This window comes from Hemitrygon akajei, chromosome 15 (assembly GCF_048418815.1).
Source record: "Hemitrygon akajei chromosome 15, sHemAka1.3, whole genome shotgun sequence".
Lineage (NCBI taxonomy): Eukaryota > Metazoa > Chordata > Chondrichthyes > Myliobatiformes > Dasyatidae > Hemitrygon > Hemitrygon akajei.
Genome location: NC_133138.1, coordinates 62,633,988 through 62,648,017, shown reverse-complemented (window position 1 = coordinate 62,648,017; position 14,030 = coordinate 62,633,988). Strand labels below are relative to the sequence as shown.

General features: G+C 42.0%; 1 protein-coding gene and 1 long non-coding RNA gene across 2 annotated transcripts in view; both read left to right on the top strand.

Moving 5' to 3' along the window:
* The window catches only part of LOC140739410 (uncharacterized), a 972,090-nt gene that overhangs the window by 785,984 nt on the left and 172,076 nt on the right, over positions 1–14,030 (top strand). The window lies entirely within an intron of this gene.
* sh3tc2 (SH3 domain and tetratricopeptide repeats 2) overlaps positions 12,852–14,030 on the top strand; it is a 103,216-nt gene continuing 102,037 nt past the window's right edge. Inside the window, exon 1 of the mRNA XM_073067672.1 lies at positions 12,852–12,870. The gene's annotated coding sequence lies outside the window, so the exon portion shown is untranslated. The remainder of the gene's footprint in view (positions 12,871–14,030) is intronic.

Genomic DNA, 14,030 nt, shown 5'->3' with positions numbered 1-14,030 from the left:
TGAGTGTGTGGAATGGGCTGCCGGCAACGGTGGTGGAGGCGGATACAATAGGGTCTTTTAAGAGACTTTTGGATAGGTACATGGAGCTTAGAAAAATAGAGGGCTATGGGTAAGCCTAGTAATTTCTAAGGTAGGGACATGTTCGGCACAACTTTGTGGGTCGAAGGGCCTGTATTGTGCTGTAGGTTATCTATGTTTCTATATTTCTATGAATGTCTACATCCTGCATGTTCCAAATTGCTCCCAAAAACTCCAGCCATTGCTGCTCTGCTGTCATCCCTGCTAGTGTTTCTTTCCAATCGATTTTGGCCATTTCCTCTCCTATTCCTCTGCAGTTCCCTTTACTCCACTATAATAAGGAGATTTTCAACTTTGGCTTCTCTTTCTCAAATTGCAGGGTGAATTCTATCTTATTATGATCACTGGCCCTTCTCTAATCAATTCCGGTTCATTGTGCAACACCCAATCCAGAATAGCTGATCCCCTAGCGGGCTCAAGTTCTCTAAAAAGCCATCTTGTAGGTGTTCTAGAAACATTGTAACATTGCCCATTTGACACGTGTTTTCAATCTCCTGTTGTAATTTGTAGACCACAACGTTAGTACTTGTTTGGGGTCTGTATGCATCTTTTATCAGGGTCATTTTACCCTCGCAGTTTCTTAGCTCTGCCCACAATGCTTCCGATCCAATGTCACCTCTTTCTAATGATTTGATTTCATTTTTTACAAAGAAAGCCACATCACACCCTCAGCCTACCTGCCTGTCCTTTCGATACTAAGTGTATCCTTGTACATTAAGCACCCAGCTATAATCTTCTTTCAGCCATGATTCAGTGATGCCCACAATGTCACACATACCACTCAGTAACTGTGCTACGTTTATCTACATTATCCCTTATACTGCGTGCATTTAAATATACGGTAACACCTTCAGCCCTGTATTCCCCCTTTTCTACTGCAATTTTGCCCTATCATCAGCCTCTCCTTGCTAGTACTCTCACTACACTCTGCCTCTATTTATAAACCAGCTACTCTTGTTTTAGACTCCCCTAGTCCAGGGAAATAACTATAATTGTTCCACTTATCTCTGTCCCATATTCACAAAAATACAATTTCACCTACTTTGATTTCAAAGAGGAGTAAGGGACATTTCAGGATTAAGATTTAAGACTCGCTTTATTTGTCACAAGTACATCAAAATGTAGAGTGAAATGTGTAATTTGTATCAAATAAAATTGGTGAGCATTGTGCTGGGCAGACCGTAACTGTTGGCATGCTTCCAGTGCCAACATAACATGTTCACAACTCATTTACCCTCACCGTAAGTCTTTGGAGTCGGAGGTTATCGGAGCAGCCGGCCACATGGAGTTAGTACAGACTCCTTACAGGCACTGGCAGGAATTCAACGCCAGTCACTGATCATTGGCACTGTAAAGTGATGTGCTAACTGCTATGCTACTGTGGTACAGGGAATTTGCCAGCTTAACTTCTCACAAGTGCAGAAGCTATTAACCATATTCATAGCTTATAAGGGCTTCTTTTGATAACTAGGATTTTTTGATCACCCGAAACATTTTCCACTCAGTCAATATGCAGGATACTGTGGATCATGAGAAAGATATCTTCATGGTGAATGGCATTACTTCAGGAAGCACACATAAATTCTTCACCTTCGAAATCCACGCTACGAAATATTTTCAGCAACCTGAACTCACTGGACGAATAAATATTGTTGGATAAGTACTTCCCTCAACTCTCCTGGCTTCTCATTTATGCCCACTTACCTGCTACAGCAGCTCAGCATTATTATAAACAAGAAAGTCTGCAGATGCCATAGCAACACACACAAAATACTGGAGGAACTCAGCAGGTCAAGCTGCATCTTTGGAAATGAATAAACAGTTGATGTTTCGGGCCAAGGCCCTTCTGGACTTCTGGACCCTTCAGGGCTGATCTGCTAAAAAAGACCTAAATACTAGAACTGTTATGGAAAATGCCACTAGTTCTTTAATAAATGTGACTCAGTTGCTTGCATCATATCAGTGTGCCCACGTAGATGTGGAGACTTCATCACCGTATTCTGCATCTTGTACAAGTTCACTAGCTAGGGTAAAGTTCAGACCCAGAACCTGAGGATGGGAGCCTCAGCCTGAGCAGCAGCTGGAGGTTTCTGAGACACTCCGGTAGACAAGAGAGATATTGTTTCATACGGTTAGAAGGGAGTCCAACACAGAACCACTATTTTAAAAAGGAGCATGCCAAATTATAGATTCCAATGGCATCTGACTATCTCTTCCCACATTCTAGTTTTAACATCAGCATTGTTCACCAATAATCAGCCCATGAATAAGAGACTATAAGATGTTTAAAATTCCTCTAAACTGTGCTCTGCTCATCCCCACTGTACTAAATATAACACATAAACTTGCTTAAATGTCTCTATTTCCTATTGAGGTTCCCTAGCAAAAACAATTGTGATTTTGTAGATAATACACCTTCCTTGGATAAGTTCCACTCTGCAGATCAAAACATAGGTCAACATGTTGGATTATTTTATTCTGTTGCTTAATAGTGCCGAGTGGAAACTTTCACTCTCTACCTCCACCAACTATCTATTACAATGCTGCTTGCCCCTCAACTGCATTTACTGCTCATGGATTAATTTTGCAGATGTCTTTGTGAAAATCATTCCTCTATATTGTCTTTTTTTTGGTCCACTACAGTTCATCTTAACCTCTGCCATCCCAGGAAACATGAATTTTAAAACATTTTTTAGATATTATATTCTACATTGGACAATCTTGAAATAGTCCCACTTGTTTCTTGTTTTAGTACTATTGAGATAAGCAGCCCTGGAATATCTAGTATGAGTAAAACTCAAATGTTAGGCATGAAAAAGCCTCTATTCTCTTTAGCATTTTGTCAATGCCTGTGTTTAAACTTGTTTCGCAATCTGCAAATCATAAAACAGATATAATTTGGCATAAACAATCATACAATGTAAGATACAGAAATCAGCTTTAATTTAAACAATACTGCATCAGACTAAAGCCATAGAATAAAACTAGAGCAGCCTCTAGATTGAATATAGCACATCGTAGAAAACTACTAATCATGTTACATTTCAGGCTTTCAGTGAGATTTTAAAAATTAAGCTTATTGTGTTCAAAAGCACTAAAAGGCATGTTCAGCAAAAATTAATTGTAGGTGTTGTTTTAGTTTTCTCAGAAACTATGATGAACATTTTTCAAAGAATGTTTTGCCAAGAATTGTATTCTAAAGTTCCTGTCAATTCTGCTGATCGTGCCAGACTTGACACTATAGATATGTAGATGAGTTGAGTGAAATATTGGAAAAAAAACACTTTTCTCGATGAGAGCAATACTCGAGCATTCAGAATATTAAGGCGAATATACAGATTAGGAAATGAAGGCTAATATGTAAATTCATAAAATGTTCCTTCATTTTGCACTATTAATATTTCATATCATTTATGAAAACCTGAAAACAGAGTATGTTTCAATTTTTAAAGTCACTGAGACTTGGGACAAGGAATGTACAAAAGGTAGGTACAAAGTATTACTCAATAAGGAGGATTTTTAAAACAAGACCTTAAAAATAAAACACAATTAAACACAGTGTGTGAAAATCTGGTCTAAACAAATGCAGTTTTTGGAAATTTATATACAATTTGAAGACAGTGTCATATTTTTGGGCAGAGATGAGTTCCACTGGATAGGCCAATAATTTGAATTGATAGTGAAACAAAAATTGCTTGCTGTTTTCTTTGAAGGAAGCTCCCTACAAAGATCCATTGATCTCTGTGGTGAGAACCCAATGCGTTTTGACACAAACTGCTTTTTCCGCAGGAGTAGCAATGACCTGCTCCAGCTTCACTGCTGAGATGTGGGAATTCTTTCAACATTTCCTGATGGAATGTGGTACAGGTTCAATGACAAATAAATCTGGGATGACTGGACACTGTGGTGAATGTGATCAAAATCACTGGAGAGAGACTGACCTGGTTATACAGTATAGGAGTCTTTATTCATCACAACAAGCAAGCGTTCATCTGGAGACACTTGCAGTCGAGTCTCACATATTAAAAAGTACATCACATTAAAAAGTACCACCCTACCCCTCCCCCTGGTAACCTCCTCCTTCCCTTTCTCCCATGGCCCACTCTGCTCTCCTATCAGATTCCTCGCTCTCCAGTCCTTAAACTTTCCTACCTATCTGGCTTCACCTATCGCCTTTTAGCTATCCCCTTCCCCTTTCTCCCCCGATCTTTTTATTCTGTCATCTTCCCCCTTCCTTTCCAGTAAAGAAGAAAGGTCTTGGCTTGAAATGTCAACTATTTCCACAGACGCTACTTGACCTGCTGAGTTTCCTCTGCACTTTGTGCATGTTACATGATATACATCAGCTCTGATTGTGGTCGGAAGCACCCACGGAGGAAGTGTGGCTGCAGGGCGGGGTTACAAGTGTGTTTAATGAAACAGGGTTTTAAACTCCCAACACCGACGATCTTGCTGGCAAACGTGCAGTCTCTGGTGAATAAAATCAACGATCTCAGAGCCAAGGTGCTGAATAAGAGGGACATTAGGACTACGCGTGTCCTTTGTTTCACGGAATCCTGGTTAACCCCTTCCATGCTGGATGCAGCAATTCAGATCGACGGGTTTACTATACACCATTAGGATAGATCTACAGAGTCTCTCAAAAGCAGAGGTGGAGGAGTATGCCTCATGATCAACTCTTCTTGGTACACAAGTATATTAGTGCTGTCTCATTTCTACTCACCAGACCTGGAATATCTAGCAGTAAATTGCCTTCCTTTTCACCTACCACGGGAATTCTCCAGGGCCATTTTGGTAGCAGTAAACATTCCACCTGAGGCCAATGTCAATCAGGCTTCAGATGATTTGAGCAATGGGATCAACATGCATGAAACAACGCACCCTAATGCCTTCACCGTTGTTTTGGGAGATTTTAACCAGGCCAGTCTGAAAAAAATCACTAAGCAATTACCATCAACAGATCACTTGCAATACTAGAGGAAACTACACACTGCACCATTGCTACACCACCATCAAGAATGCCTGCTGTGCTATTCCACACCCTCACTTCGGGAAGTCTGATCACCTGGCTGTACTTCTGCTCCCTGAGCACAGGCAGAGACTGAAGACTGCAGCACCAGTAGTGAGGACCAAGAAGGTTTGGACAAGGGAAGGACAGGAGTGCCTACAGGACTGCTTTGAATCGGTGGTCTGGACTGTATTCAGGGATTCATCTTCGAACCTGGATGAGTATGCTGCAGTTGTTACCAACTCCATTAAAATCTGTGTGTATGAGTGTGTGCCCACAAAGACTGACTGTACATTCCCAAACCAAAAGCCGTGGATGAACAAGGAGGTACGTCATCTGCTGTAGGTTAGATCTGTGGCATTCAATCCTGGCAACCCAGGCCTGTACCAGAAAACCAGATACGATTTGTGGAGAGCTATTTCAAGGGCGAAGAGACAATTTCAAATGAGGTTGGAGGCGACATAGGATGTACAACAACACTGGCAGGGTTTGCAAGACATTACTTCCTACAAAGTAAAACCTAATAGCATGAATGGCAGCGATGCTTCACTACCAGATGAACTCAATGTCTTCTATGCCTGCTTTGAAAGGGAGAATACAACTACAGCTGTGAAGATGCCTGCTGCACCTGATGACCCTGCGATCTCTGTCTCAGAGGCTGATGTTAGGCTATCTCTAAAGAGAGTGAACCCTCACAAGGTGGAAGGTCCCGATGGAGTACCTAGTAAGTCTCTGAAAACCTGTGCCAACCAATGGGTGGGAGTATTCAAGGACAGTTTCAACCTCTCACTGCTACAGGTGGAAGTTCCGACTTGCTTCAAAAAGGAAACAATTATTCCAGTGCCTAAGAAGAATAACGTGAGATGCTTTAATGACTATCACCAGTAGCATTTACATCGACAGTGATGAAATGATTTCAGAGGTTGGTCATGACTAGACTGAACTCCTGCCTCAGCAAGGGCCTGGACCCATTGCAATTTGCCTATCACCACAATAGGTCAACGGCAGATGCTATCTCAATGGCTCTCTTTGCAGCTTTAGACCACCTGGACAACACCATGTCAGGATGCTGTTCATCAACTATAGCTCAGCATTTAATACCATCATTCCCACAATCCTGATTGAGAACTTGCAGAAGCTGGACCTCTGTACCTCCCTTTGTAATTGGATCCTCGACTTCCTTACTGGAAGACCACAATCTCTGCGGATTAGTGATAACATATCCACCTCGCCGACAATCAACACTGGCGCACCTCAGGGGTCTGTGCTTAGCCCACTGCCCTACTCTCTGTATACACATGACTGTGTGGCTAGGCATAGCTCAAATACCATCTACAAATTTGCTGACGATACAACCATTGTTGGTAAAATCTCAGATGGTGATGAGAGGGTGTACAGGAGTGAGATATGCTGACTAGTGGAGTGGTGTCACAGCCACAATCTGGCACTCAACAGCAGTAAAACGAAAGAGCTAATTGTGGACTTCCGGAAGTGTAAGGCGATGGAACACATACCAATCCTCATAGAGGGATCAGAAGTGGAGAGAGTGAGCAGCTTCAAGTTCCTGGGTGTCAAGATCTCTGAGGATCTAACCTGGTCTCAACATATCGATGCGATTATAAAGAAGGCAAGACAGCAGCTATACTTCATTAGGAGTTTGAACGGATTTGGTATGTCAACAAATACATTCAAAAACTTCTATAGATGTACTGTGGAGAGCATTCTGACAGGCTGCATCACTGTCTGGTATGGGGGGAAGGGTGCTACTGCACAGGATCGAATGAAACTGCAGAGAATTGTAAGTTTAGTCAGCTCCATCTTGGGTACTAGCCTACAAAGTACCCAGGACATCTTCAAGGAGCGGTGTTTCAGAAAGGTAGTGTCCATTATTAAGGACCTCCAGCACCCAGGACATGCCCTTTTCTCACTGTTACCATCAGGTCAGAGGTACAGAAGCCCGAAGGCACACACTCAGTGATTCAGTATCAGCTTCTTCCCCTCTGCCATCTGATTCCTAAATGGACGTTGAACCCTTGGACACTACCTCACTTTTTTTTAATATATAGTTTTTCTGTTTTTTGCATGACCTTTAATCTATTCAATATATGTATACTGTATAAAGCATACTGAATAAGATTTATTTATTAATTTATTATTTTTTTCTTGTATTTTATGCATTGCATTGAACTGCTGCTGCTAAGTTAACAGATTTCATGTCACATGCCGGTGATAATAAACCTGATTCTGATTTGATACTCTTCAGATCAAAGGTAACAGTAAGCAATATAACACAATTTCATTAGCTACAATGACAATGTTCACTTCAATATTTTTGGTAGAGAATGCTTCCTTTGAATTACGTATCTACAGTGGGAAACACCTCTGAATATTCGAACACCAACACCTGGACAAACTAATTGACACAGATATTCTAAAAACTTCTACAGACAGAGAGCCAGGCCCCCAAGATTAGTGTCTGTATACGCTGACTACCTGAATACACAATAGATCAGCTATTGATTGCAACTATAGCTGTGACCATGTTTGATATGCTCAGTGACAACATCAGCCTGGTCTGCCAGTTTGAGCTCAAGTCACAGTGGTGCTTAAATAACTTAGCCATGTTGCCTGGTTTGATGCAAGCCAATTCACATAACCCCATTGTCTTAATGTTTGGCTGATGCATATGCAAATATCCCATGGTCACCATTTTGAAACTCATATCTCATAGTCTATGGGACAGCCTGTAATTTTAACTTCAATTTACTGCTTGGAAGTTACATTAACAATTGAAGGCTTTTTCTTGCTTGAATTACTATCTGCTATATTCACATAATACCAGAAAAGTCCCTCTTGGCCCCTGGACAGTAATTTGTCCCAGGAATGCCAAACTTTAAGGAGGATTTAATTACGTAAGGCAGCATAAATGCTCTTCACTTCAGATCCCTTCCCCAATTGCTAACCTATCAAATCCCTTTGTGCATCTATCTGTACGCTATCATCTCTAACTGGCTATCTACAGGACCAAGCAGAAATGACAATAAAGCATTCCAAAAATTTGATCACATCCCTTTCTTGATGTCCTCGCAATGTCAACCAGATTTTAAAATGCATCTTTGTTAATCCTGTGCTTGCTGCCTACCTCCCTTCTGGCCCATTGCACATTCATCATATGCTTTCCTTTTCCCCTTCAATCCCTGATAACAAGAAACTATCAGCACTGACTATCAGCAGTTACCCTGTGAGCAGGGGCACCAGCACGGTATCTGTATCAAGGTTCGTACGCAGCAGTTCACATTCCATGCCATGATAGTGGATTGTCAGAATAATCTGACAACAAATATCTCAGTGCCTTTGATCAAACAGCAGGAGGGTTTGGAATGGCTACAAGGGCCTTACTCCAGTGGCATCCCTCCCGGACTGTCCCTTCGGTTGTTGGCCAGCCAAAGAAAGGGCTCAACTCTTTTGTGCTCACTCCCATTCAGGCTGAGGAGGCTGCTACTGTGTAGTTAATATTTTAATCCTGTACATATATTAGTTGATTAAGCATTCTTGTCCTTTTAAATAATTAATTATCAGTTAAATGTAAAAATATGTTAATCGTGTATGTCATCACATTATCATGTGATCCGTGTGTTTCTTGCTTAAAATAAGCTCAAACTAGACCCATATTCCTGGACTCTCATGTCTTCAGTTAAATTAATGTTTCTGAGTTACATAATATTGGCCATGAGGTATTTTAAAAATGAATCTGACATGGCTACCGACTTATTAAAGCGGCCGTGAGACATTCAAAATTAAATAAAATGCAGCAAGAGCAATGTTGAAATAGAGCAGTAAGTGCTATTTGGAAGGGAAGACATGATCCAGTTTAAAAGAAAAAAACATAAACAGAGGAATTTAGGGTTCGTAAAGAGTGAGTACCAGGTGATAATAATCATTTTAAAAATCAGAAATGGCTAGCTATATCACAAAGCTTGACAAGTTTGATTACACAATGGCAATTGGCTTATGTATACCAAACTATTGGAACAGCATTTTGAAGCAAATGAAATAACCAATGAGAAGTGTTCTGTAATCAACAATGCATCAGATCTAAGTGTTCCTGAACCACTTTTACAATAGCAGCCATGCTCGTTTCTGATGGCTTGGTTGGAGCAATCAGACTTTGAAGCAAACTGTATGCCTTCAAACGTAATGCACTCAGCAAAATTGGCACCCATTTCTCATTACTGTGAATAATGAGGGGTAGATCGATCCCACAGCTATCCCCAAATGTAAAACTTCCTGGTGGGCTGCTCAGGGCTTCCTTCAGAATTTTCAGGAATACTGGATCATCCTTCCCAGTGTTGTCCAACCCGAAATACTCCTCATATGCTTGATATTTATGCTCTGCATAATCCACAGTGGACTCATCAGCTCTCTGAACTACTGACATTATCATTCCCAGTTACTTTCACCTCCCTCCAGTCACTGCCTCACTTCCCCCTCAAAGAGCAATATCTCTCTTTCCTGCTAGCATTCCCACTAGTTGCCCCTGTACCATCTCACACTCCCTATGCCTTACTATCCCGCATATTCCTTGGAATACATGTATACAGTATCTCTTGGGTGCATCTGGTGAATCTCAATCATTTCTTTGAGTTTGCACCCGAATTCTGAATTGCCATAAGTGACTTTTAGTGAGTGCAGCTCTGACAAAATGCTTTGCTTGTCTCTAGGGTGAAGGGCTTATGGATGGTAGTAATTAGTGTCAAGGGTTGGTTGGGGTCATCAGGATTCTCGACCTACCATCCCAACAGATATGCCTGGTTACCCAAAAGTTTCAAACTTATTCTTAAAACATACAGTCTCCTGAACAAGCTTACACACACCCCTCTGGCATCCTGAATGGTCAGTAACCACCTTTTGCAACTGGTGGTCCTGTTTCACCAAACAACCCAAAACTGATACAGCCCAAAAGTGGTTCCTTACACAAACATATATGCATGCATACAGTCACACTTATACATCTACCAGTTCAGCTCTCTGCAGTGTCCTTTGATATGTTGTGATCCTGTGGGCATTCGCCTGAACAGATCTAAGCATGGGATACTACTGTTAAATACACCCACCGCTCACCCCCCCACCACTTAGACTACGGAGGTCACTGGCCACACATTGGGTACAAACATATCCCAGATGAGCCCTCAAGTGTTGCAACTATGATCAAAGTCACTGGAGAGACACTGAAGTTAATGATGTAAAAGTCTTTTTTCATTGAAAGAAGCAGGCATTCTTCTGGAGAGCCTCTTGGTAGAGATTCACAAATCCAAAAGTAAATCACATTTTTAAACCCTTAAGATCAAAGGTAAGAGCAGGTGATTCAATACAAACTCAATAGTTATAATGGCATCATTTACTTCATTATTTTGGGTTGACAATGTTTCCTTCAAACTATATACCTACAGTGACATGTGGGCTCTGAATGTCCAAGCATCTTTGTCACAAAGTAAATCACACAAGTCCTGTAAATGCTTCTGGGGCATAAATCCATGACACCCAATATTAATGTTGTCAAGGCTATCTCCGCGTATACAAATACCTTGAGTACACGAAAAAAGTTATTGATTCCCTGTACCAGTGAGCATGTTTGATATGCTAAGTGACAACATCTGTCTGATAGCTTGAACTTAATTCACAATGGTGAAAATAACTCGGCCCATATTCCATGTTCTGATACAAGCCAATGACTGGACACCATGATTTGCTGATAAATATAAACTCATACCCTCTCTCACTCTCCCTCTCACACACTCCCTAATACTCACTCACACAAAAACACAGAGTCTAATGCATATTGCATTCCTCAGGCTCCTCCTTCAAAATCATTACCCACTGTCCCAGCATCTCTTGTTTCAGATCACCCATCCACAGAGTCCCTGTCTCTTGTCAATTCCCATTTAATTCCAGCCTATTTCCCACTCTTTCTCACTCCCCTCAATTCCCAGTGCAAGACAACCCCACACTGCCTCTGCCTACCCCCCCATGGCTAATTGTCCTTCTACCTCAGGCTGTCCCACTGGTCCCAAATCCCAGAGCCCAGCTCTGAATTCCAGTTTCTCTCAGAAAATCTTGAAAAACATGGCGGCTTCCCAAAGCTGGCATAAATCACATTCTCCTGCAGCTCTGTGGGCTGCCTGGTTGGACCCTGTGTAAGTTTTCCAACTGCAAAAGGCAGGCTCATTCTATGGGAGTGGCAGCCTCTCATTCAGCCAATATCTTCACTCAGCAAATGCAAATACCTTAAGCTAACTGACCTGAACTCTGTATTTTGTTCTGCCCTAACCCAGGCATCTTTCTCTCCTGTGTATATGTACAGCCAAGGGATCTCATTCTCCCTTGCTGACCAAAATACTTAGACTATACCCAAACCCATGGAGAAATTATCTCCAGTGTTTTCTAAACGCAGAGGGCCCTTTTCCTCTGCTCTGCCCCTTTTATCCGTGTGTCCCTTTTCCCTGTTCTGCCCCTTTTATCCGTGTGTCCCTTTTCCCTGTTCTGCCCCTTTTACCCGTGTGTCCCTTTTCCCTGTTCTGCCCCTTTTACCCGTGCGTCCCTTTTCCCTGTTCTGCCCCTTTTACCCGTGCGTCCCCTTTCCCTGTTCTGCCCCTTTTACCCATGCGTCCCTTTTCCCTGTTCTGCCCCTTTTACCCGTGCGTCCCCTTTCCCTGTTCTGCCCCTTTTATCCGTGTGTCCCTTTTCCCTGTTCTGCCCCTTTTACCCATGTGTCCCTTTTCCCTGTTCTGCCCCTTTTACCCGTGTGTCCCTTTTCTCTGTTCTGCCCCTTTAAGCTCTGTCTCAAAGCCCACATGGCCTTTGTTATTGAAGCTCCAGTTCAACAAGTTTCTATCATTCTATCACTTGATAAGGTTCCACACATGAGGCTGCTTAACTAGATAAAATCCTATGGTGTTACATGGAAATGTACTGGCCAGGAGGCAATGACTGGGACCAGAGGGCCTTTTCTGGTTGGCTGCCAGTGACTAGTGATGTCCCTCAAGGCTCAGTATTGGGACTGTTACTTTTCACGTTGTTTCTCAATGAACTGGATAACGGACTCGATGGCTTTGTGGCAATGTTTGCAGATGATACAAGGGGTAGGCAGTGCTGAGGAAACAATGTGATTGCAGCAGGACTTAGACAAATTGGAAGAATGGGCAAAAAAGTGGCAGATGGAATACAGTGTTGGGAAACGTATGATAATGCATTTTGATAAAAGGAACAATGGTGCAAATTATTATCTAAATAGGGAAAAGTATCAAACTTCAGAGGTGCAGAGAGACTTAGGAGTCCTATTGCAAGACTCCCAGAAGGTTAAGTTACAGGTTGAGTCTGTGGTAAAGAAGGCAAGTGCAATGTTGGTACTTATTTCATGGGGAATAGAATATAAAAGCAAGGCGATAATGCTGAAGCTTTATTAGACACTAGTCAAGCCACACTTGGAATATTATCAACAGTTTTGGGCCGCATCCCTCAGAAAGTATGTATTGTCATTGAAGAGAGTCCAGAGGAGGTTTATGAGGATAATTCTGGGAATGAAGGGGTTAACATATGAGGAATGTTTGGCAGCTTTGGGCCTGTACTCACTGGAATTTAGAAGAATGCGTAGAGATCTCATTGAAACCTACTGAATGTTTAAAGGACTGGATAGGCTGGATGTGGAGAAGCTGCTTCCTGTGGTGGGGGTATCCAGAACTAGAGGGCAGAGCCTCAAAATTGAGGGGCGACCTTTTAGAACAGAGGTAAGGAGGAATTTTTTTTTTACCCAGACAGTAGTAAATCTGGAATGGTCTGCCACAGACTGCAGTGGAGGCCATCTGTGTGTATGTTTAAAGTGGAAGTTGATAGTTTCCAGAAGGGATATGGCGAGAAGGCAGGTGTATAGGGTTGCGTGGGATCTGGGATCAGTCATGATGGAATGGGGGAACAGACCCGATAGGCTGAATGGCCTAATTTGCTCCTATGTCTTGTGGTCCAAGATACAGTATAAGGTTTGACATTCAGCAGAGAGTTGAGAAAGAACTTCTTCAGTCAGAGAATAGTGAATTGTCATAATGTTCTATGTACCCGTGCTAATGGGGTTCAGTTACCGACGATACTCCAGAGGAGGCATTAGAAACAGATGATCAAGAGATACTGAGATATTAGGAAAGGAGCGCTGAGATAATAGATCAGCCATGTTGTCACTGAATTGCAGGGCAAAAATAAGGGGCTAAAATGCCATTTGCTGCTTTTATGTTACGTGCCGTCAGGTAAAACTTCCTCCAGGACGGAAACGCAGAAAGCGAAACTTAACATTCTTAAACATTTTGATTGTTAGACAGCGCGGCAAATAAAGTCTACATTGTTACAACTTTGCTGAAATATCGTAAGATTTTCATTCATTTTATTGCTAATTTTAAAATCCTCCATATTTTAATATCTTTATCTGAGGGAATTTCAAAAAATGATGACAGTTATCGCTTAGGACACGATTGAAAACGCAAGCAACAAATTGAGGGATTTTGACGATATTTTAGCGCACGGGGTGGGTTTTAACTTAAGTCAATCGAACGATTTTCTCTCGATACCACTGGCGGCCAACGGCTCACAGTCGCTTCGTTCATCCATCTGCAAGCATGCTTGTGGAGGAATTTGGTGCCATTACCATCAGAGAATCTGGGCCACTGCCTGTGACCGGGGAATGCTGCATTTGCCAAAAATAAAACATGCGCTCTGTTGTCCATGGAGTTAAATTTCAGAGGTAGTTCTACAACTTGAGGCGACGTTGCTCGACTGGCCAGTGATGAAATATGGGGCAACTGAGGTTAAGATTGCACTATACCCCCACCCAAATTCAACCGTCTTTACGGTTAAATAATGATTTAGGCATGCCAATTGGCACAATATAGAGGAAGCTGAG